The sequence below is a fragment of the Euprymna scolopes genome, chromosome 16, assembly GCF_053919585.1.
Source record: "Euprymna scolopes isolate OS-2025 chromosome 16, ASM5391958v1, whole genome shotgun sequence".
NCBI classification, from domain to species: domain Eukaryota; kingdom Metazoa; phylum Mollusca; class Cephalopoda; order Sepiida; family Sepiolidae; genus Euprymna; species Euprymna scolopes.
In genome coordinates this window covers 97,672,065-97,695,324 of record NC_136497.1, presented here as the reverse complement: position 1 = coordinate 97,695,324, position 23,260 = coordinate 97,672,065, and the positions used below count along the sequence as shown (strand labels likewise).

Genomic DNA, 23,260 nt, shown 5'->3' with positions numbered 1-23,260 from the left:
AGATTTTTCCTTCAATAAACACTTGAAAAAAAAAATTAGACAGTGCTAACATGAATATTACACGTCTCCCATTAATTGCTACAATTCTCAGCTCAATCACATGCTGTCATATGTATATGCATACGCACACTTACAAAGCGCAACACACACACAGAGAATATTTGAATCCTCTCATTGTCGTCTGCTGATTTTGAACAAATTATACATTTTGATGCTTATAACATTTATCAATAAACTATTCTACAAAGAAAATCATATACATCAAATTACTTTTGTTAATAACTTTTAATGAAATATAATTTTTGTAATTCAGTTAGAAAGTTTTATTTACGATTTTTCAAACATGTAGTAATTCACATCTCTTAAAATATCTAACCAAACTTCTTAGATATCCCAGTTTATGAATATATATATATATATATATATATATATATATATATAAACTTACATGCATACAGACATATACAGACAGACACACATGCACACGCATATATTATATATATATATATATGGCACAATCACATTAACACACCGGTTCTCACCAGATTACCGAAGTTAAGTGCCCAGTAGCAGATGGATGACCATTTGGGAAGTTTAGGTGCTGTATGTACTGTGCCGAGTCGTAAAAATTTCCAGTTTGGTATCTGGGGGGCGCATTAATTCACTGGGAGAAATGCACCCCCCGTCTTCGTTTAGACATAGTAGTCGTCTGCACCGACAAAGGTTAGCAGTAATACCAAAAAGTGTGGATGGTTCTACACAAGGCCTTCATCACTATAAACAAATCATCTGTGTGGATTTCCGAGCAACCTAGTTGTTGTGGCAGAAGCTCATGCGTCGAAATCAATTGGAAAGTTCATCATATATATATATATATATATATATATATATATATATATATATATATATATATATATACAGAGAGAGAGAGAGAGCGCGGGGGGGGAGATAGATGAATAGTAAAGCTAAGTGGAAAGATTGTATAGAAAACGCTAAAATGCAATGTATATTATATATGAAAAGTGAAAACAATGAGGAAAGTTAAACACTTAGGGGGAAAAAAAGCACCGGAAAAGAAAAATTGCCAACAAGGAAAGATAAGTTATTCTCCCACTGTAAACACTCACTCTCACCTGCAAGAAAATGTTTTTGATCAGTTTGTATTTTTATAAAATGTATAATCATCAGGCCTATGACAGCAGAATATTATCATTGTTTTGACTCTCGAGTATATATCTGACACAGTTAGACACACTTAATCAACCGAGAACCTCATGACTCTATATAAAAGCATGTAAGATATCAAAGGATACACACTCGAGAGTCAAAACAATGAAAAGAATATTCTGTTGTCTTAGCCCTAATAATCATTGAATAGTCTGAAATCTTTGTTCAGTCCTGTGACGCGTATATTTAGTCTCAGAATGAGTTTCTTTGCATATTTCTTCTATGTTGCTGTTTACTAAAGTTGGAGATTATGAAAATTCATTTGTTGCCTATGGTGTCTTTTGAGAGACTGTAATGCATGGTCACTGAGTACTGTGTAAATTTGTCTTTAATGGTTTGTCTATAATCATTAAGACATAGGCGGAACACCAGGCCTGTTTCTTGAACATAGTTCGCTTTGTGCATCTGGTGCAGTATATAAAGGAGACCACATTCGGATTACTACAGGTGAGGAAGAGGGAGTAAATTGCGACTGGAAGAACAATAAATATGAATACATCAATTCAATTGTAAATAATAAACATTTCGCTAACTAAAAGCCTTACCACCACTCTCCACATTTGTGAGGTAAAATATATTGAGTCATAGAAGCTAATGTAACAGAAACAAGCTTATTGAATATCTCCAAAAGCGTTTTTGATATTTTCGATAAGCTTGTTTTAAAAATATACTACCTTTTTTAGATAATAAAAATATACCTTCTCATATTAACAAAAAAAAAATAAAAAATGAAAGTTACCCTTATAAACGATAATTTTGAAGGATATTTTTCTGAAGGCAATGTTAACGAATATTGCTGGCACTCGGTATAAAAGGGGAATGTAATTCATTTAGCACCAAACCAATTCTGGGCCTATCTCAAAATTCACAACTAAGTTGGCATGATATCAAAGACGCAATGCTTGTCACACAGTGAATAGATGCTAACATTAATAATTGATTTCAATTAAAATAAAAAGTGTCAAAAGTAACTTAGTTGATACTTTTGGTATAAAATGCACGGAGTTGATACATTTTTCTTTAGAAGAAAACATACTTTCTTAGAAAATGATTAGCTAGATGCGTCCAAACATCACACTAAGAGACTCTGTCGGTCATTTCTATTGTTTTCTTATACGCGTTATATAGAAATAGCATTTTCATCGTTAAAAATGCAGATTGAATGAACTCTTTTTATTCTAGACTAGCAGGGTACCCCCACCCACGCAAAAAAAAATGATATACTAAAAAGCAATGAATCATTATCGAATTTGAGAATATTTATATCAAACTCAAGAATCTGGACGAAATTTCAAATGTATTCTTTATTAATTTCACGAGGGTAGCTTGATTTCCTGTAATTTGTAATTGAATGGCAAGGATTAAACATTCAACCTCCAAAATAATGTCATTTAAAACCGATAATAATGTAGCACTTTTTTTTTCCGTTGCACCATGGTTCCGAATTAAAATAATACAAATTTTCTATCCTCATCGAAACGTAACATCCTAAGAATATCGATTCTTTTGTTTTTCTGACTGCAAAAATCTCAGACTTTTCCAGTCTTTGGGCTTCGAAATCTTAAAAATGCAGAAACATAAGAAACATTAGAATACTCGTCTGAACGATTTAAGTGATCCAAATTATACTCATTTAAAAATTCTGAAACATAGATAATATCTATATGAAAAAAAAATCAAATGAAATAACAACCCCATATCAACTGAAAAAATTGATTAATGATAGTTATAAAATCAGACGAGACTTCGATTTTTAAAATGTTTAAATATCTGTTTGTTTTAAATCAATATAGCATTTGTACATATATATTTTCATGCATAACTAACCATATATACAAACCTCTGTTTGCATGTCTGTTTACCTATACCTTTTCTCAGCTGAGTAGCTACAGAGTTGAAATTTGTTCTATATACATATCTCGCTAAGGTGCATAAACTGATGTAGATGCAGATGTCGGCAGTGATTAGGGCACAGTCTGAGTAGAGCATGCAATATACTGTCTAATTCATCTCAACTCGTTTCAATCACAAAGCAAAATTAAAATAATAAAAATAAAGTATGTATATATATTATATATATATATTATATTATTGCTATCATGACAGGAAGACACGTTTTGATGTTCATAATTAAAAATGAGAAAAAAATTAATGGGGGAGGCCACTGACCGGTTTCGTCCTCACTTTTCATCAGCTGGATCGAGGGATTTCGTTTTTTTTATTAATAAAATCGAGTGAAATGGAAGACGATACGTTTAAAAAATAGCGATATAGTGTATTAGGGAGAAAAAAAAAACGGGATACACTATATGTTTAAAATAACGATGCGTTTGATATCACCTAGAGGCTGATCACGTTCAAATCTAAGAGACATTCCCACTACTTGCAGAGAGGAGGCTTCTTCAAGCGAACGTGAATAATCAAGATCTTCATGTGATAAATCGAATTAGCATTTTAAACGTATCGTCTCCCATTTCACTCGATTTTAAATTTAAAAAAAACAAAACAAAATCCCTCGATCCAGCTTATTAAAAGTGAAGGTGAAACCGGTCAGTTGGCCTCTCCCATTATTCAATTTTTTTTCATTTCCTACTTTTAATCATGAGCATCAAAACGGGTCTTCCTGTTCATGATTGCAATAATGGAATTTTGTAGCCCGCCTAAAATTATGATATATATATATATATATATAATGAAAATAGTATTCCAACAAAATAGAGAAATAAAAAGGAACAAACCGTATTATGTGTTCATCAACGTTTCGTCTGTATTTCATCCAGATGAAGTCTCGAAATAAAGACGAAACGTTGATGAACACATAATACGGTTTGTTCCTTTTTATTTCTCTCTCTCTCTCTCTCTCTCTCTCTATATATATATATATATATATATATATATATATATATATATGTATGTATGTATACATATATGTATATATATGTATATGTATATATATGTATATGTATATATATATATGCATATTTATATGTGTGTATATATATATATATATATATATATATATGTATATGTATGTATGTATACATATATGTATATATATGTATATGTATATATATGTATATGTATATATATATATGCATATTTATATGTGTGTATATATATATATATATATATATATATATATATATATCATGTATCCACAAAAGTGAATGGTTTGCTGTCATGATTTGGCTAGATTCTTATATTGAGAAGTTAATCTTTGTGTTATATATATATATATATATATATATATATATATATATATATATATATATATATATATCATTCACCAATTTTCATTATATTATGTCTTACACTGTTTTATTAAATAACGAATGATCACAAAACAACTCTTCAGAGATGAATTGACACTCCTCAAAAACTGTTACAAAGTTTAATATGTAAGAAAAAAAATTTGGAGCCGAAAAAGAAGAAACTGGGGATATTAAAAGTCTGCAAAAACATAAATTTAAGAACACTAATTTATTGTAATGTCCATAACAACCTACTCCTGAAGCTAATAGAATTCAAAACAACATAGAAAATGTATCACATCGCCATGTTGGATTTCAGAAGAAAAAAAAAAACGAAAACATATTTTTCAGATTTCGTATTTAGAGTTTGAATTAAAAACAATAAGACAAATAAAAGTCCCAGTATATTCTATTTATTACATTCTTATGATAAATTATCAGTTCATTATGTATGGAAAGAGAATTATTACCTTATCTATATTTGCAGCATCGTTTAAATTTAATAATGACAATATTTAACGTTCAAATTCGAAGAATCCTTAAAACCCTTTGCTGACAATTTTAATGAATGCATACCAAATTCTTTTATATCGAAACATTTATAAAAAGGTCTAAACGTTTTTTTGTTTTTGTTTTTTGTTTTTTTACTTCTTAAGAATTGAAGAACATTTGCAAAATAAAAAAGTAAAAAAAAAATAATTATAAGCTGATAAAATATGTTGTTTTAGCACGAACATCATCAATTCGCAGCTTATGAAGCTACAAAGAGATTAAATTATATGCAAATACTGATAGCCTACACAACTAAGTATATATTAGTCTAATGATTAATGTTTATATACTAGCTCAGAGTATCTTACATGTTAGTATAAACTGCAGCTAAGGACCCCCTCAAGCTTACAGGGACAAAACTTTGAAGTGAAACAAAACTATAGAAGTGAAGTTGAGGCTTGAGGAGAAAAATATGAAAGTGATATGATAGATGTGCATTGCGAGATTTAAAGGTATTCTTAGATCTGCTAATCTCAAAATATACAGCACAATCACGGTGCTAGAACACCAAGTTAAGCAACGATGAGCCTGGGCAGTACCAGATGGGTGACCATTTGGGAAGGCTAGGCGCTGTATGTACCATGCCAAGTTGTAAAAATTTCCAAGTTGGTATCTGGGGGGCGTGTTTAACTTACAGGAGGGGATACACCCTGAATCAAGACGGAAAGCAACGGGGAAACTATCATCTTTATATGTCTTCCCGAGATTGCCATGGCTCTAGAATTTAAAGAACTATGGTCACCGATGCTGTTAAAACAGCAGGGTTGCTACTATTAATCTCAAAGAAAGATTGTACAGTATAGGGAAATGTGTGCAGAACAGTTTTCATAGTCACATTGAAAGAATGGATGAGTTCTTGGGTTAGTAGGTATTAAGATAACCAGATCAGTTCGCAGAAAAAAGTAAAAGAAAACATGGGAGAAAGTGATAAAAATGAAATTGAGAGAAAGCAGGATAAAGATTTGGCCAGAGATATGTTACTTTGGAAGTCACTTTCTAAAAGTCGTCCCATACAATGTCAGCATGTAATACCGATGAAAACAAAACTCCATGGGGAACGAACTCACACGCATCAAGACAAAGTTCCTTCTATATAATAGAAGAGAAGATTATATATATATATATATATATATATATATATATATATATATATATAGTATTTTAAAGGTCTATATTGTATCAATCAATAAGTACAACCTGTTTTGATGTTAATAAAGTTAGGATAGGTAGAAAACTCTTTCACGTTTATTTGTTTACGTAAAAACATAAGAAAACATTTTCTGCAACCATAATTTGATTGTTCTTAGATGTAAGCAATCTGTATTCAAATTTAGTTCCTTGAAATATTTGACGAACTGTTTCAATGAACAAGTATTTCCATCAGCAGTTTTGAGGTGAGGATCAAAAATTTCTATTATATTGTTTATATAGCCTATGGGTCTCATCTTGGATATTACTCTCATAATATTACGACCGATGTAACCTTTAAACTGCTTCTGCTCTTCAAAATTCCCGGCAGATTCTACTGTTGCTTTTACAAAATTATCTGTAAATAATAGTTTCATTTAAAGGTTAAAATGTAAAAGTCAATGTCATGGTTCGATTGTGCTCTAAGCAGAAACATTCATTTTGAACGCGCCCCTGTCTTATCAAAGAACCAACTGTTGATTTTATGAAATTATTTTTACATAATCACTTGAATTAAAGTTAAACGTAATAAAAGTGAAATATCATGCTTCAATTGTGCTCTAAAAGAAACATTCATTTCGTACGCCCCCCCCCCGCCTTACGAAAGAATCTACAGTTTATTTTATAAGCATGGTCTTTCCGCTTGTGCGATGATAAAACTTCTCAAATACACTTGTGATGCTAGGTTGTATGAAAGTGTTACCTATGTTAAAATCAGACTTCGTTCTTTAATCAGATTTTGTCAATAACCGATTTTTGATACTTATCAAGCGCATTCCGATAAAAACCAATGTCAAAACACTCTCAGACATATTAAGTACTTTCGTGTAAAATTTCTAAAAAATCGGTCCAATCGTTTTCGAGTTAATAAGGAACAAACTCACGCATGCACAAAGTTCCTTTTATAGAATGGTAGAGATTTTATTGCATGTATTACAAAGACTGGACCGTTCTCTCTTTCTCTTTATATATATATATATATATATATATATATATATATATATATATATATATATATATATATATATAAACTGCGAAAGTAGAGCCATTTATCGCATTAATAGTAAAGTCAAAAGGCCGTACTTGAAGTTAATTAAACTACATGCAATTACGTCTTTATATAATGTTTATGTAAATGCAATATTATTAATTATTATTATTAGTTTATTAATTTGCAGACTAGTTCTAAAGAGTTAATCTTATTAATCAATTATTATTTGTTACTGTTTTTTTTTTGTAATTCAGTGATTTTTTTTATTTTATTTTAATGCAACAAACTATTGTTTCGCAATAGTTTTATTTCTTGGACAAATATTTAGCATTTTAACCAATTGTCTATTTCATCAGAGGAACCGACTTTATGTTCAACGAATTGCGATATATTTCTAAATTGTAAATGAAAATGCAAATTGATGTTTCTTTCTTTTGCTTATTTTACGAACACATTAAAAAAATAATAAATTTTCATCGAAATTAAGCAAATGTTAATTTTTACTTTTGAGGGAGGGGTACAACGAACTTATAAATGAAATCTTTATTGTTTTAAATTTATGTTTCAACTAGTATTTCAATTAGCATTAAAAAGCCGGCGAATTCAACTAGTAAATACTAGCAGGGAGATTCAACGTTGTCCGGGATTGAATGTTTCACTCTCCCATACTTTTATTGCCATCCAAATCGGTTAGATCGCCATTTTTTTAAATCCAATCGATTGACTGCTTGCTCTACTAAGGTATAACCCCCACTGCGTACTAGGAGGAAACTTCACATGCTAGTCCACAATATATTCTAGTCTACATTGCACTGTAGAGAACCTACTGTGATTTTCATTCATTTCAAACGCGCCCCTGTCTTATCAAAGAACCAACTGTTGATTTTATGAAATTATTTTTACATAATCAGTTGAAGTAACATGTACAAAAGTCATGCTTCAATAGCTATCTTAAAATAAACATTTATTTCGAACGCGCCTCTGTCTTATAAAAGAATTTACAGTTGATTTTATGGGCTGAACCTTTTTGTTTGTGCGGTGATAAAACTTCAAATACACTTGTGATTTTTTGTTTTGTTAAGTGTTAACTTTAGTCGAAATCAGATTTCCTTCTTTAATCCGATTTTTTTCGATCATCGATACTTATCAGATGCATTCCGATACAAAACCTCCGTACGAACACTCCCAGACACATCAAGTACCTTAGTGTGAAATTTCAAACAAAATCGACCCAGCCGTTTTTAAGTCCATAGGGAACGAACTCACACACATCCTCTTTTAGGTTCATCAGTAGAAAATATCTGAACTCAAGATTTGCATGCGAAGCGAGTATCCTTTAACCTTAGCCACCATGCCACACAAGAAAGTCTACTGACGAACACAGATCAAGTAAACCGTAGCGAAATCCAACTAATAGAAGTAAACCACTAATAACGCATACTGATGTTTCACAAGTGGAATTTTAGATATTGTCTTATTGTAGAAATAATTATATATCATCTCTCATTCCAAAATGTTTATATATATATATATATATATATATATATATATATATATATATATATATATATATATATATTTAAGAAAGTGTAGCCATCAACAATTGTGGTTTTTTAGCCTTTTATAATATTTTTTTATTTTAAAATATTTTTATAACGCGTTTCAAGCTTAGGTTCGCTCTCTTCAGATATTTTCGTAAAAAGTTTTTTTTTTAATGGGAGTTTGAAATGTTATTTTTATATCTGCTGATACTAAATGTGTTTTTCAGAGTGACGTGGTATCAGACATTCTGTCCCCAACCGTAAGTGTTGGTAGTGTCCGGTCAGAGTTAAGTTCAAAGAAGGGGCTTTTGGTCCATTTGGTGAAGGTTTTTATGGTTTTTTTATGACTTTCTTTCCCCATGTATAGCACACACAATCACACACACATACATATACATACATGTACATATACACATGCACACGTATATGCACGCAGGCATATACACACGCACATACATAGAAATATATGTAGGAGCATACATATATACATACCCACCTACACACTCACACACGTACTCACACACATCCACCCACTAACATATCACACACATATTGGTTAAATAATATATATATATACACATATATACATACATACATATATATATATATATATATATATATATATATATAAGTTGTAAGTATATAAAGAATATATAATAGAAGTAAAGAAAGGTATTATCCAAAAAATATAATATACTAATTTGTTTTTCTCTTGTATGCTTACCAGGGAGAATCATAATCCTTCAAATCTGGAATTCCGAAACAATATTTTTCCCATCATTAGTGTATATATATATATATATATATATATATATATATATATATATATATATATATATATATATATATATATATGGCGTAATAAAAGACAAAATACAAGGTAATTGCAACTTCACTTCCAATTATAGGATTTGAAATCATGCCCAAATGCATTTTATTTTCTTTTGGTGGATTGATAGTTGTTATTTCTTCTGATGAGTTAAGGGCAAAATAGATTCATTGATTCATATAATAATTAAATGAATGATTTTGCGCTACGGATCAGTTACGGACAAAAACTGTAAATGTCAACGTAATTAAAGGAATAAATTGTAAAATGGTCAACATCATGAAACTTGGATTATAGACGTTTGTCATATATATATATATATATATATATATATATATATATATATATATATATATATATATATATATATATATAGATAGATAGATAGATAGATAGATAGATAGATAGAGAGAGCGAGCGACATTCATGTTGTACGTCTTACATCGGTTTCATTTATTAGCGGTAATTAACCAAACAACTGATCAGAGACAGATCTGTGTTCCCCGGGGGAAAAAATAGTTGGAGATTTTTATTTCCTTAGAATAATTATATATATATATATATATATATATATATATATATATATATATATATATCAACAATCGAGTAAGAAGTCTTATACACACTACTATATTATATAAATATGTTACAAAACAAGTGAGATTTTACTAACTTTGAAGATGTGATAATTTCTCGATTCCAATGAGAAGACCTCAATATTTAAGAGTGCATTGCCATCAACAAGAACGTTATAGAAAATCTGGAAAGTATTTAATAATGAACTGCTCAGGTCAATAATAAGCATCCTTGGGCCAACAGGCAAACAGCTCGGCACTTCATTAAGTATACACATATATTTTCCATCTTGTCTTGGCAAGCTTTCGACAGCAGAGTTCTAATGTTAAAGACAATGCAATTCCTCAAATATCATTATATTGCCTGTGGGAGGTTTCCATCAACAAACCGCCCCCCTCCCCTCCCCCGAAACCATTAACTCGTCGTCCTGCACGTAAGTGATGGGTCATGCGACACTACTAGTGCTGGACAGTCTTCTTGTGGCCCATCAATCATTGTCATGACAACATTTGAATCGTGTAAATGTGTCCCCACGGACAGATTTAACAGAAAGAAACAGATGGTGTGAAGATAGCAACGATTGCTCAAGCCACTGCAGTTCATTGACAAGAGAGATTCTTGTTAACGAAGAAAACACAGAAACCGAATATATTCACTTTCAATAGGTTTAAGCTGAATATTATTTAGTCATCAGAATATATTTTCTTGTTGAATGCTTCAAATAATCCGAACAAGTTAGAAGGAAAAGATATGCGTGGAAATTGACAGAAATCTTGACTCATAGAAGCAAGTAGAACTAAAGATGACTGTGGTAATTTGACAATTATTCTAGATTAGTGCAATCAAGTTAAAGAATTAGAATTGGGACCAAATCGAGAAGACACAATGATTACACAATAAAGAAAACTGTAAACAACTGTTTTTCTCTATATTTTTATATTATATTTCTTTTAGATTATCTGTCTATTTGTCTATTATTTCCAGTTTTTCTTGAAAACTACTGGACTGATCTGGTCGAAATTTTGTATGGCTTTTTGTTATAATAAAATGGAACGAACATTATGGTATCCATTCGATGCACAGGATTAATAGGGATTAGTGTTTAATTTCACTTTTTCTAGGAAACTACTGCGCCGATCTTGTTGAAATTCTGCACAGGCCTTCCGTATGATAATTTACACTGAACTAAGTATTATGATATTCATCTGATCCACGGTTCGGGATTATTCTGGATTAATATTTAATGCAAAAATGAACACGAAATTAACCATACTCAACCATCAATTTAATATAAAGAACTCATTCTAATTCAACGTTTTTAACGGACTGAAAAGTCTAGTTTATTTCTATTTTCTCAAGACAACTTTAATTAAATTACAAAATTTAAGTTTTACTAATTGATCGTTTCATCTCATTTTGCATTTTTAACAGGAATTATTAATTCGGAGTACCATTAAAATGCCGTTCAGTCATAAAATAAGTCTTAATTTTATTTCAGAAAAAAGTTACAATTAATTTATAATGGCCGTTAATAGAGTCATAGAAAATAAGTTAAAATTTTGGCTAAGAAAGAAAATCTGATAACCAAACAAAAATATTCCAGAACAGATTTTTGTGTCATCTACATATATACTAGCATGGCCACCCGGCGTTGCCCGGGGCCATAAAAGAGAAATAAATAGAAAGCATTAAATAGTGCGTGCAACATCTTTTTATTTAAACTTCTATCCCTTCCTCTTTCTTATTAGTCATCTTTTTTCTTTCCCTCTTCCTCTCTCCTCCATTTTCCTTTCTTGTCCTCCAAACATATCTTTCTTCTCCACCCAATCCATTTCCCCCTCTTGTTTTAATGTATTAGAAAAATAATATAATACATTTACTACAGCTATCTCTTTTAAATGTAATCTTACAGCGAATTTAAGTGCCATCTCTCTCTCTCTCTCTCTCTCTCTCTCTCTCTCTCTCTCTCTCTCTCTCTCTCTCTCTCTCTCTCTCTCTCTCTCTCTCTCAGCTTCAGCTTGTAAAGTAAGAAGAGAGAATATCAGAAATGTCATCTAACAAAAACAAGTCAGTCATTTGTGGTTAGGGTTCACACCTCATATTAACCTTTTTAAAAAGTGAAAATTTGGAGTTAACCTTTCTAGTAAAAGAAAACGCAGAAACAATGCTAACCTTGTGACATTTTTAAATCTGGATCTTGTTAAGAAACTTATCAGAAAAATCGAACCACAATGATCAGTATGCAAAAAGTTGTCTATTTTGCTTAGTTTTCTTTTATTACTATTATTCACCACTTATCAATGCCAAAAGTCACTCGAGGTTAAATTTAAGACAATGATTATCAGTCGAAAGATGAAGAACACTATGGGAGTACTAAAATTGATTAATGAAATAAACAGAGTTTAATTACTTATAAGTATTTTATCTTAGAGCGTATCTGACTTTTATATAAGGTACTTTTTGCATAGGTAGAACGGTTTAACCATTTACCCAGCAATCTTAGCAACAGACTGGATGTGAAATATTTTGAATGAAAGACTGCTGTCTAAATACACGCATTTTATATTTTATTATGGTTTTACATACTGATATGACATTTTTAACATTAAATCCAAAAGATATTGGAAAAATCTTAAAGGAGGAAAAGACAAGTACACATTGTAAATTTTAAATAAAATTATCGAGTAATATCAGATCGATTTTTTTATGAAAAAAAATCAAATCATATATTATGAATGTTATATTGTTTTGTTTTTTTAGTTATAGAAAGAGTTCATAACTCCAATTTAAATAATAAAAACATCAGTAAGAGCCAGCACCATTAAAACTTTGGGGTCTTATTCTTCACATAAAGGAAAAAAAGTAATGTCTAGTGCAGTATTTTCCAGCTGTTTTAGTTTCGTGAAACCCTTCCAATAATAGTGATGTCTCAATGAACCCCTAGATAAATTATTAACAGTCTTATTTTTTTCCTTCATAATGCAAGCGATGTCTTCTCTTTATAACCGGTTTAAGAGACTGATATGCTACTGAAATCGGTCGGTGGTCGTCAATCAAGTTACTTGGTTTCCCACGAATTGCTCACATATAGTTTCATGTTCTCTGACCACAAAGTTACTGTTTTACCTTTACCAAATACATTGTGCAAAAAAATTTTCTTTCTATTTTACTTGTTAAAAATGGTGTAATAAGTTGAAAATATTGTTATAATAATCCAAATAAATTCTAAAATATTTCTGTAGATGTATAAGAAAATTAAATTTGAGAAAAAAAAAACTGGAAAATGCTTTTGCACAATAACTATAACCTATTTATCGGTATATTTTGAAGGAAGCCTTTGCAAACTCTTAAAGAATCTTAGTATTTCGAGAAACCCTGGCCTAGTGCATTCATACAAAATAAAACGAGATCTTTGTTTTATATTTTCATTCAATATCGATTAAAAATCGTTCAGACCGCATCAAAAACAAAACAAAAAACAAAACAAAACAAAAAACAAAAAAACAACGCCAACGCCCCCCTTGGATATCGTCTATTTAATTTATTGTCTATCGGATTAAAAAAAATACATTATTATTTTATGTTTTTAAAAATCAAAATAGAAATTGGATTAGGTTGTTAGTTTAATAGCTAAGATTTATTTCTTTTAAAGAAAAAGAAAGATATTAAAATTATTAGTGTTAAATACAAAAAATATGATTCTGAATACTTGAAATAAAGAGCCAAACCTACTTTGTAACTATTTATAAAGTTATCTATGTTACAATTTTATATATTTATATGTACATTATGGATTTTGGAACATAGCTGCTTTGCTTACAAGTAAGTAACGTGTGATATATTTAGTTTCATTTAATATTATGCAAAGGGGGCACGGAACCCCTTCATGATATCTCAAATGGTTCGGATTTTTTTTTTTTGCAAGTTTACAATAAATACTTGAAATCAATTATAAATAAATTTTAACAAGAGACAAAAGACATCAGTTAATAAATATTTTTCAAATTTCAGTTTCTTTGGAGGACTTTAACGGCTGTTTGTGGTCATAATATAGGACCCAACCTCCTATTTTAAAATTCAAATATTTCAGTTTTGCATTGAATGTCATGCGCAGTAATTAAGCACCAATTAACATTACTTGAATTTTAATTTCTCATTAATTTTAGTAATAGCTTTTGATAAAAATTTGAATAAGGATTCTCGATATAAGCTTAATTATCATTATACTAACAGGCGGCCCTGTGTTGCCAGGTCGTAAAATACACTTAAATATGCTATTTTAGTTTATGAAGATTTCGTATTTATTATTATTACAGAGCCAATAGTATTATTATATTGTACCCAATGTAGTAATTTCAAAAATTTTAAAAGAAAACATGATTTGAGTGCCATTAGCTAAGATCGAAACCAAACCATATAGCTCTTTAGCCTTATTCGTTACCATCTGTACTATGTCCTTACGCATAGAAAAATAAAAAATAACGTTGTAAAAGGTATAAATATATTTGCGCATGTGCACAAGAGTAATTTAAGTCAACTTATGCCTGCTAAGTTCCAAATTTTTTTCAATTTTGACCCCTTTAACTGCTATTTTTTTGGCGCTTTAAAAGCAAATCGAATTTGTTTCACAAGCCCAAATCCCCTATTTCAAGTCTGTAGACTAAAAATTGACAAAAGAATTAAGTAAAGACCGTTCCTCAGACGGAAAGGCAGACAAGGTCACTTTTATATATATATATATATATATATATATATATATGGATTTGGATTTACGTCTTCGTAAGGGGATATACAAGTGGTGCAAAACTGTCCTGTTCAAGGAATTTATTTTACTCAACCTGAGACGAGTATTTTAGTTTAATCTAAAACAAATATTCAATAAAAATGTATAAAGAAAAAAAAACTGAGCAACTAGTGAAACTGATTTTCTTTAACAAAATGAGAGAAAAGTTTTTATTCTTCTGCTAAACGATAGATCTTTTTCTTTAAAGTTGAAAGTAAAGAAAAATCTCCTTTTTTTTCTTAAACACAATGACAATCGTCTGGTTTCATCGATTAAAGATTAATCATAAAGAAACTTTTAAAATTACTTTGAGAGATGCTTTCGCTTTGAAAAATTAAATAACTCCAGTATGAATTTTTTTTTTAATTTACGGTGAAATAATATAACGGATTTCATTAGTAATAACAAGATTGCATTTTTGAATGACAAACGCAGGAAAACCCTCAAATTAAAAAAACATTTTATAGAATTTGGCATTTCTTAAAGAGAATGAAACTCAGAAGACAAGGAATGCACGAATTTCGCAATACATAAGGAATGTAAGATCAGAAAAGCAGATTTTTTTCTTCTCTTTTCAAATTTAACCTTTTGCCGAATTTTCCTTTTATTTTAAAAGATATCGAAAAACACAATAAGAAAAAGGCAAGAAACCCCTTTTCTATTATAAACATTGTGCACAAGCATGTTTGTTACGCACTGATGACAGAATTTCAGGCTATTTTTTGTTGTTCTTTTTAGCGGCGGCGAAATTTCATTGGAGATTTGGCAACTATCGGTTATTTCGAGTTCAATTTGGTTTGGCAATTAATCATGAAAGGACTGGCATCCGAGCAGCGGTTGAAAATTGCAAATGATACGATCAATTTATTGAGAGAAACATTTGATTAACGAATAATTTTACGAAATGGGACAGTCACCTAGTCACATCGTTCGTACGTGTTAACCAAATCAGATTATTTTCTTAGGAGATATGTAAAGTCGCATGTCTACGTTGATAAAACAGACACAACAGACTACTTGAAAGATAACATACGACGCGTTATTACCGAAATATAGCCTAATTTAATGCCTAGAGTTTGTGAACATTGATCCTCTAGATTACACCATGTACGCACGTGCCTCGGGGCCATATGCCCGAAATTGTATTTAAGTTATAAATGCAGAAAGTTAATCTTTGAAGTAAACCACATATTAGTATGATGAAAATAGTTTTTGTGATTTATTTTTATTTAAAATTCGCCGCATCTAAAAAAAATATTTACTTTATTACGTTTGCTCAATGCCAACAAGTCAAGCACATGTTTCTTCTTATGCTTGGCTTCTGAGAGATGCTTAATAATAATAACACCCTGACAATATGCCAGGATTTCAGACATTTATTTAAATTCAATTTTAAAATAATTCTTTATTGGCTAATTTTAGAAACTGAAGTGCTTAGCATTTATTTTTTTTTTTTTACAAATTTTATAAAAGCAAATTTAAGAATCTGATTTTCTCACAAAATAATCCTCAATAGCTGTACTTACTTAAAGTTTCCCGGAAAGAGAACTTAAAAGAAAACTAATTGAAAATATAGACATGCTTACACTTATTTTCATATATGTTTTTTTTTTCTTGCGTTTTAATTCATTTTAGTTTTCCCTTGTGTTTTATCTTAAATTAACAATAAATTAAAAATATCAATGTATATAAGAAAGTTACGTATAGACGAGAAACACGCGCATACACAATATAATATCTTGTGTGACAGTATTATTAATACAAAGATAATGAGCCGTTTCTTGAAAGTAGCGTTCAAGAATGTAACCGAAACGAATAAAAAGTACGTTTCTGATTTTTTACTTTTTAGATGAGGAATAATAATTCGCATCTGAATTATTCAGACTACTGTTTTCGTCTTGAGTGTTATTTGCACAACAACCTTATTTAAGTGTATCTTACCGAACTCGGAAATCTTTCTGTTGGAATCGGGAATCTGCATGGAATTGGAATGAAACTCTTCTATCCTGTCATGGCTGACGGAACGAGAGCATGCTACCGCCGTGGATTAAATAAAGGATTGCGTTCGAAATTCCGTGCAGACTACCGAGTTCGACAGAAAGATACCCGACTTCGATAATATGCACACGTAGAAGATCAGAGGTTACATCGACCGAAACGTTGTGAAAATAGCTCTCAAGATGAGAACAGTTGTCTGAAGAAGCCAAATAATACAAATAAAACGCATGTGTTCGCTTGTACATAAACTAATCATGTTTACGAATTTTTACATTGCTTTTTAAAATTTGCTTTCATTTCGTCTTATTTTATTTAATTTTCAATGAATATTTGTTTATCAATGAATAAAAAATAATAATATTCAATATGGATTTATCAAAGTTAAGTATAGGCGAAAAACAGACGCGCGTGCATAAATGAGATCTATCTGATAGCTTTATTAATACAGAGATTTTTTTTTTTTTTTGTAAACATACTAAAATACGCGAATATCTTCGATATATCACTGTCACCAAAGTGTCATCAGTTAGACAGTGGCATATACACCGACAGCAACAACACGCATTGCTCTTACTGTGTAATTCAATTTTTATTAATCTAAAGTAGCTGTTTAGGAAAAAAAAAAACGGTAGTAATTGGTAACGCATTATTATAATCAAAGTTTGTGGATTCATTTAACAGTATTATTGTGTTTTCGGCGTTGTTTTTGTATTTGATCGATTTAAGTTGGTCACAAATGCGCGTACTTCACAGAGTTGTCACCGCATTTAAAAGTGAAAGTGAAAGTACTTTGCCTCGCAGTGCAAAAGTTTTCTAAATAAATTAGTTTTTCTTTTATTAAATGATTGTTTCTGTTTTGTAAAATATTTCGCAAACGTTAAATTCGTTTTTTTTTTAAATACATATGTTCTTATGTTTTAAATGCGTTGAGTCTTTGAATTAGCGTTCTTTCTGCCGAGTTTTGACAATTGAATCAATTTAAATATTTTAAAATTTTTCCTTGCACGGGAAGAAGAAAAGGTAGCATTTTTAGAGGAACTATTTTGAAAAACAATCTTGTTTTAGTCGTACCGTTGTGATAATGCAAAAACGAAAACAATCAGCGTAAGAGTTCAATAACGATGCAACTTTACATTAATTATTAAGGAACAAATTTTAAATTCATCTTTTACTGCAAAACAAATATTTTTTTTTTTTACGATTGAAACAGTAAAGTATATACAACACTAAACAGTGTAAGATTGTCGATCAATAATATAAATAAAATCAACAACCAAACGAAGACACGCATTAAAATGTTCATTGTCAGCATAAAGAAAAAAGAGCTAAAAAGTGTTTTTATCTTGAAAAAAATGTCATTACAACTTTTTTCTGCAATAGTAAAAAATGTGACATTCTCTATGCCATTATTACGGATCATTATAAAATAATTACGACTTTTCAGGTCCAAATAGTCTTTTTATGTTATCGTATTACTGGTCACTATAAATTAATTGCATTTTTCTGTGACTTCTTTTCAGCTTAACTTGTGTCTTTTTCTATTACCTTATTAAAATTATTATTACCTATAAATTAACTTTTTTCTGTATTTTTTTCCGATTCAAAACTAAAACTTTTTGCGACTCAACGCAATTTCAATCCTGATATTAATTCATAATTTCCACCTTGACATATCGAAAGAACAAAAATGAGACAAAAGACTTCAGATCATAAATTTCCCTTCACTCTTTTCTTAAATTGAGAAATCAGAAAGTTTTTATTTCTTACCCCAACACACGTGAAAATAAGTGCATGTGTGAAAAGGTAAAAAAATTTACATCTATTCCTATTTAGTTGTTTTTCCACGAGGGCAGAGTGAGATACGGTTTTTAACGTGGGGATCATCTGGCCCCCTCAAAAAGAGCCACTCTGTATTGGGACAAAAATAAAAATTGCCCTAGTCTATGAAGATTTCTCCTTCACTGATTGAGGAGAGAAAAGATGAGTTATAGTATCATAACAGATACTCCACTTTTTCCTAGCATAATACGTCATACAACTTGCGATTATACATCTGTATTTAAAAAAAAAAATCACAGTGGAAAAATTAACAGAAATACGTGAAGAGGAAAATAAAAAAAACAACAAAATGAGATGCAAAATAAACATTAAAAAAACCCGTAAAACAGAATAAGTTAAGAAAAAAAAAAACTTATTGCTTATAAGTGTAACCATAGAAATGTGTTTACCTTTGGTGTTTGTTTTTCGCTCGGCAGCACAGATAGACGCAAAAGAAAACTATTTTCTTGAAGAAAACTCGTCGTTTTGGTAAGATTCACCTGTGCAGAGGAATGTTTTCCAAAAAAAAAAAAAAAAGTTGTGTATTTCCAATAATGCAACGAGAAAGAAAGCAATGAATACGTCGGAATGAGAGAAAGTAGGAATAAAAGAAACGGACTTGTTGATAGTTTCGCTTTAAAAACGATGGTGATTTCAAACAAGTGTAAAGACTAGAAATTTAAATATATGTTTGAATAGTAGCGTATCCAACTTGCTTATCCCTCGATATATAAAAAGCTTGTTGAATCTCCGCAAAAAAAGGAGCGTGTTGAATCTCCGCCTCCGAGAATGGAGCGTGTTAAACGTCTGCAGAAAGAGGAGCGTGTTGAATGTTCACAAAAAAAAAAAAAGAAAAAGAAAGAAAGCGTGTTGATTGTCCGCCCTAAAAAAATGAAGCGTATTGAATGTCTACAACAAAAAAAGGGAGCGTGTTGATTGTCCGAAAAAAGGGGGGGGGACTGTGTAATTATCGGCAAAAAGAAAAAAGAGGATGTTGAGAGTCCACAAAAAGGTCAGTGTTCGCAAAGAAAAAAAAAAAAAAAAACGTTTCCAAAAATTCAACTATTGAATTCTGATCACAATTTATTTATTAATGTTGTGACTCTTTTTTCTTCCCATAAATCATTAAAATTTACTTATTATTGTTGTCTTTTTTGTTTGTTTGTTTTTTGTTTTGTTTTGTTTACTTTTAAGAGAAAAAAGTTGTTAATGTTTCTGTAGAAAAATTAATCCGCGTCTGAATCTAAATACATGAGTGCGCCGATTTTTTTCGATTGAATTTTTCTTTATTCTGTTGATGATGTTGATGTTGTAAATCATGATGATTTTTTTTTTTTTTTTTTTTACAAGTGAAAGAAACTTCTGTCAAACTGAACGCAGACCCAACATGTCATCGCGTATAAAATTAATCACACACACACACACACACACACACACACCACGCATCGACGCTGGCGGCAACGGCAGCTCACAACAAAGAATCGGATTTTTGCGGTGAATAAAAAAGGGGCCAAACTGATTCCTGCAAAGCCATGCAAGGCTAGCGGATGGGGTTTATTTTACAGTAACCACCAAATGCGTTTGTTTTGGGATTTTTTTTTTCCACCTTGGCGAATAACAAACATAAAAATAAAAAAGCCGTAATACTAAAAATTAAAGTAACTGCGAACTTTGTGAACAGTGCTCGCTTTCTCTTTCTTCTTCCCTTTGCTTGTCTTTATGTGAAAGGAGCTGACGACAAAGATGACGCAGAAGATAAAGATGAAGCGCGTGGTCGCGCGCACGCACACCGGGTTTTTGCAAGTTGTTGTTGTTGATGATAAAGTCAAAGCGGAGGAGGCCTCAGCCTTCAAACACACATACACAACAATAACAACAGCCAAAGCAGAAGCCAAGGCAGAAGTAGCCTTAGCAGCAGTAATAGTCGAGAGACAGTAGCAACTTCCTGCAATTCGTCTCTCTCTTTCTATCTATCTTACAAAAGCGCGCGGGTTCAAATCACTGGTGCATTTTTCATCAACAGTATTATTATGAAAGTGTTTGTCGAGTGAAACCTTGGTTGGATAAGACGTCAGACAATGCTTTGCTTACCTGGTGATGGTGGTGGCGACGATCACGCGGCATTCACTACACATTAAAAAAAAATCATACTTAAAAAAGAAAACGGGGTTTTAATTGCAGCAGACGTAAAAAAAAAAAAAGAAAAAGAAAAAGAAAAAAAAGGGGCCTCTATGCCATAGATACGTCGCGTAGAGCAATGTTATCCAACAATGTTAACAGCTCATTGCTAAGATGTCTTGCTAGCTTGTTTCCGGCATTATCGATTTCTCCACCCGGCCCAGGGGAAGAGGGGGGGGGCTTCGCTATACCTTTCCACCATAACCCCCACCTCGACTCATACCCCGACACGTGGACCTCAGTGAGATATCAGCGGAGATATTCCAACGCCTTCAAATAAATGACACGAGGACCACATCAACCAGCGGATTATAGGCTTTACGAGCAAACAGCTGGTAAAGAGCTCTATCACACGGCGCAATGAGATGGACACATGACGGTGGCAAATATTAGGCCTGGCCTGACAGGGTATTACTTAGACCTGGGTAATGAGCAGGTAAAGGAGAGAAAAATAGGACAGAATTAGGGGTTTTCACGAAAGACTGACCAGTAAATTGTATGTTCACACTAGTGGTTTGAGGAGATAAAGATGAAAAAAGAGAAAATGCACACACACATAATATATATATATATATATATATATATATATATATATATATATATATATATATATATATATATATATATATATGATGGACTTTCCCATCAATTTCGATGTATGAGCTTTCACCACAACAACTAAGTTGCTCAGAAATCCACACAGATGATTTGTTTATAGTGGTGAAGGCTTTGTGTAGAACCAACCACACTTTTTGGTCTTACTGCTAATCTTTATTGGTGCAGATGACTGCCACAGGACAGAGTATACAGTAGACCACAGGTTTTTACATCAGAGTTTCCTTCTCCTAGATGCATGTCTTAATGAAGATGCATGTCTTAATAATGCACCTCTCTCTCAATGAATTAATATGCCCCCAGATACCAACCTGGAAATTTCTACAACACAGCACAATCACGTTGACACACCGGTTCTCGCCAGATCACCGAAGTTAAGCAATGTTGAGCCTGGCCAGTACCAGATGGGTGATCATTTGGGAGGGCTGGGCGCTGTATGCTGTGTGTGTATATATATACACATACACTATGAGAATATTAGCCCCCCCCCCCCCGGCACGGGTAGAATTTATTTCTGTACAAATTTTTCACTTTTATTCTCCCTTATAAAAATTAAAATAAAAATATAAAAATCTTATGCCTAGAATCCTTATCCCAATTTTGATAATGATTTTGATTCTAGAAAATGTCTAAAATTTAAGTCTTATCGACTAAAACAATATAATTTTGAATAAATACATTTTCAAAAAGTAACCTTAGTTATATTGTTTAAAGAATATTTAGTTGTCAATTTTTTTCAGTAAGAAGTAAGAATATTTATTACTAAAAAAAATAAATTCAGTGGTACAATTTTTAATAAATCAAAAATAGGCATATTTGTGCTATTTATTTAAAGAATATCTGACAATGGCAACTATTATAGTATGTTTTTTTTTCTTGATACGATTGACCCTGATAAACATTTATTTCAAAGGGAACATAATTATTAAAAGTAAGTTATACAGATTTGTGTCAAAAAGTCACCGTGGAATTTCCTTGAGTCTCATTAGTTTTTGTTATTACTATTTAAACAGGATTGCACATTTTTTCCATTTGTTTTGTACGGTATTTTTTTTATTTATTTATTAACGAGATTACACTTAAAGGACGAATAAATCATTCACTCATCATCCAAGTTTATCGGCTATGTTCCCTTTGACAAAATGTTCAACACTGTCTGACAATCCTTATACCAAATTTCCAGTAATAACGATTGTGGGGGTTCATTTATCACTGTTTCGGGTTTTATCTCATCGTTTCTTTCCATTTTAGGATGTCCGGCATTCTTTTTGCTGTCCAACCTGAGGTCTTTGCTGTTTTATGGCATATCATCCTTTTTTGCGTTATGTAATGTCAAACCAAGTAATTTTGAGAAAAGTTTTTATGCTTCAATTTCTTTTTATAATAAAAATACATTTCTGATGTTTGGTTTGGTTTCGCGGCATATCAACACTTTATTATTTTGCCAAATTTAGTCATTTTTTTGAAAAGTTTTTTATGCTTCAAGGTCTGTATATCTTCAAATATTTTATCATTGTGTTTGGTTTGGGTTTTTTCTAGAAGAGGATGTTTGTTTTTGTTATGCACTTTGCAGAACATGTTTGAGTTTTGCAACTATTTAACTCTATATAAAGTTAGGTATACATATATGTTTATATACGTTAAGGATTCTTGCTTAAACTAATTAACCGATCATTAATTTTGGAACACAGCAAGTATGCATAAGGATTGGTA

At 31.1% G+C, this 23,260-nt stretch overlaps 1 protein-coding gene across 4 annotated transcripts in view; it reads right to left on the bottom strand.

Moving 5' to 3' along the window:
* LOC145296025 (apoptosis-resistant E3 ubiquitin protein ligase 1-like) overlaps window positions 1–20,467 on the bottom strand; it is a 1,082,598-nt gene extending 1,062,131 nt beyond the window's left edge. For 3 of the 4 annotated variants that reach the window (XM_080142069.1, XM_080142067.1, XM_080142068.1), the window contains exon 1: window positions 19,165–19,799. The gene's annotated coding sequence lies outside the window, so the exon portion shown is untranslated. Of the gene's footprint in view, window positions 1–19,164 lie in introns of all 4 variants that reach the window. The other variant, XM_080142066.1, reaches the window with a different exon arrangement.
* Window positions 20,468–23,260: the final 2,793 nt, after the last annotated feature.